Raw genomic sequence first — 3,291 nt, forward strand, 5'->3', positions numbered from 1 at the left:
GAGAAGAGGCTGCTAGGGTGATAGACCAAGGATATCGCCCTGCGGGGCGCATCGAATTGGTGTGGTCCGTCTTCTCAGCTATGATCTTGTAACAATTAATGGTGATCCCTCCCCCGTCTGATTTTCCAAGAAGGTTGATAAAATTCGACAGGTGATTCCTTTGGGCAAGAAGTCTAATGCCCCTGGCGGCAAGTGCCTTGTGCGGTGGAGAGAGCGTATCATGTACTCCAATGGATGGAGTACTCCGGCTGCACCCTGCAGAGCACATCCGTTGGATGAAGTTTGTAGGTACAGGATTAAAGTAGAACGCCTCATCCTTCCAATTTTGCAAAGAACACCCCATGTAATGATAGTATTACTGTAAAGTTGTCATCACCTAGCTTCAAAAAAATTTGCTGGCCCAGATTTGGAACAGAAAGAACACACACATCTTGTACCCCCGTACATGATTGTTTCATGCTGACGCTTTCAGCTTCATCAATATTATATAAATTCGATATGAGCTAATATATGCTACAGGTAGCAGTATCATGGATTTTCCAAGATATAATATAGAAGAACGAACAAATATTCCATTAGAGGTCCAGAACATGAACATTCAGCAACGTGATTTAACAAGGTAAAGCTACTTTAAAAGAAATGAAGAATAAACAAGTTCATGAACAATAATTTGAACTGGTGAATTTTGCACTAGAATTGTGAAGCCAACGTCAAGTGTAGTAGACACCTTTCTCAAATCATAAGGGAACACATAAACCACTATCCATTGGCAATGCATTCCACCACTTTCAAATCTATCTTGGCATTTAAAAGCTAACAGTACAACAATATTATGCTCTTACACACCTTTTTATACAAAATATCATGAATGCTTTCTCAGCAGCACTCATGACAGTACACATAAAATCTACTATGAAGGGCATAACTAGAGTTGCAACTCAGATGTGATTTATAGCCCAAGGTAGCAGGTACACATATTGCACCAACATATTCAACTTTGTGTTTAAGTTGTAGCAGAAGTCTCCAACATTGGATAGCACATGAACAAAAGGCATTTCTCATTCATGATTTTAGCACCAAATGTTAATATCCGCTCCCATGGGCTGGGTGTGCTACAAAATATGAAAGAAATTCTAGTCAAATATTTGCAAAAACAATCAACATGCTTTATTCGAAAGGGAGCAAGATATAAAAAACCATTTAGCTGCCATGGCCAACCTGATTAATAGAACAATCTACAGATCTTAGACCTTTCTGGACACTACTTCCTCTGCAAAGAAGGAAAAACCCTTAGCTGCAATCTACGAAAACCTAATAAAATATATATTACTTACAATTTAATTTACCTTTTCCTTTTGTTCATGGCCTCCTCCGAACCCCTCTTCAATCTCTTACCACTGCCCTTTGTGTTTGCATCCTCCGGTGGATGAATTTTGATGATGCTCGGCAATGTCGTTCCAATGAGATTCCAACTCTTGAACTTTATTCTGCTCGTGAAGCGGCACCGTCTGCCTCAAGTGCGCAAGAGCATCAGAAATAATTTTGTGAAAGTATTACATCTTGTCCTCACAATGTTTAGCTGTATGCAATGCCGAGCTGAACATCAAGCATGTTTCTGAGTACAGTTTATTGATGGTAGGTGAAAGAGATGTAGATGACCCCTCTAGCTCATGTCCATTAGCATCACAAGAAACATGTCGTGCAGCCATTTTAGACCACCTATGCAACACATATTGGCTAAGAATTTCATTACACCCATCATTCTTTAAAACACCAATGATGTGAGAGCACATGATGCCCAATGCTTCAAACATTCGGCAAGTACATTGTGCAGCCTTCGTACTAGTGTTGTAGCGGACTACTCTTATCCTGCCGCTAAGGTCAGCAATGCTCATGGTTTGGACATCGCCAACCTGCTCAATAGTTTTTACATGACGACGATCCCTAGCAGCAACCACCTCACTTTGGAAAGCAACAAAAATGTTGTGAGTGTACACATCTCTGCCATGAATGTCAATTCCCCAACAAGTTTCAAGTACTGGCAAGGTATGCATGCTAGAATTGTCCTCTTGCAGCTCTTTTTGCCGCTTGTCATTTGTTCTCATCGTAATTTCTTCTGTAATTCAGCTAGTCAGTTGTTTGGGTTCTTCACAGAGGATCAGACTAAGTTGTTCCAGGGGCAGCCTGATATAAGTAGTACTAAAAGTGAGATCCAGTTTGGGTCACTGATTTTTTTTGTGCCAAGTTTACAGAAAGTATCAAATGCTATTACTAAAGGCTATGTTCATCATCCAAAACCAACATATGGCCATACAAAGGATCTTGCTTGCAGCAATAAAAAGGGAACTGTAACATGTAGCTTACCAAATGCCGAGCCAGTGTTGTTCAATAGATTTCCTGTTGTTATTCTCAGGAATACTAGTCTGAAGCTTCTGTTCCTTTAGCTGTGCTGTCAGCAATTTTGAGGAGACTAAAGAACCGGCTCCTTCAGTTGGCCCTGTGGAAAATGCAAACACTGAAGTGGCTACAGCCTACATCTCATGAAATCAACATAAAGGGGCCATGGATCAGGCCAGAACGCACAATAAAATCACAGATTGTGTGACATCCAACATCATACCTGAAGATCAGAGCACTCAATCCCTTGCGTTGGCGGATCGGCGGAGCTAGGCGCCGGGTTGGGTCGGGTCCGGTGGCGTGGGAGAGGGGGGCGAGGTGGATAGCGAGGCGGAAATGGAGCGACTTCGCCGCTGGACGTCCGCACCATGTCGATCTCGTAGGCCGACGTCGCAGCGCTGCACACGGCGAGGTCCGCCGCCGGAGCTGGAAGCCCCTGTCTGTTTGCGTTTCTTTTCTGTTCGAAATTGGGGAATGCATCTTCGAGCTAGGTGACTGGGACGTTACACTTATTCTCTAGTAACATGGGGGTTGCTTTTGAAAATGTCTAAGGGTGGAGCTGTCGGCTTGCATCTTGTGCCTACTTTATGTATCAAACGGCTGTGACCAGCAGGCACTAGTAGAAAACAAGGCTTTGGTCACAGGGCAGTATTCACATTAGTTCCGGTTCAGTCACGAACCGGGACTAATGTGAGCATTCGTCTCGGTTCGTGCGGCTAAGGCATTAGTCTCGGTTCACCTGGACCCTTTAGTCCCGGTTGGTGCCACCAACCGGTACTAATGGGCTTTGAGGCATTAGTACCGGTTCATGGCACGAACCGGTACTAAAGGTCCCATTTTCAAACTCTACCCCCCCTGGTGGACCGCCTTTTTAGTTTTAGAAAAAACAAAAGA

The 3,291-nt window shown here is 43.5% G+C and overlaps 1 long non-coding RNA gene across 3 annotated transcripts; it reads right to left on the bottom strand.

Annotated features, from left to right (window-relative positions):
- Window positions 1-666: 666 nt before the first annotated feature.
- LOC109784735 (uncharacterized) lies at window positions 667-3,291 on the bottom strand. 3 transcript variants are annotated; one of them, XR_005771679.2, is made up of 5 exons: window positions 2,621-3,291; window positions 2,365-2,515; window positions 1,347-2,184; window positions 1,219-1,270; window positions 667-1,112 (listed from the first exon to the last, which is right to left on the bottom strand). It is a non-coding gene; the product is annotated as an uncharacterized lncRNA (long non-coding RNA). The 3 variants fall into 3 exon arrangements; XR_002237925.4 differs by having other exon boundaries at window positions 2,365-2,497; window positions 2,621-3,289; XR_002237926.4 differs by having other exon boundaries at window positions 1,347-1,508; window positions 2,365-2,497; window positions 2,621-3,275.

Source organism: Aegilops tauschii, chromosome 3, assembly GCF_002575655.3.
Source record: "Aegilops tauschii subsp. strangulata cultivar AL8/78 chromosome 3, Aet v6.0, whole genome shotgun sequence".
NCBI lineage: Eukaryota > Viridiplantae > Streptophyta > Magnoliopsida > Poales > Poaceae > Aegilops > Aegilops tauschii.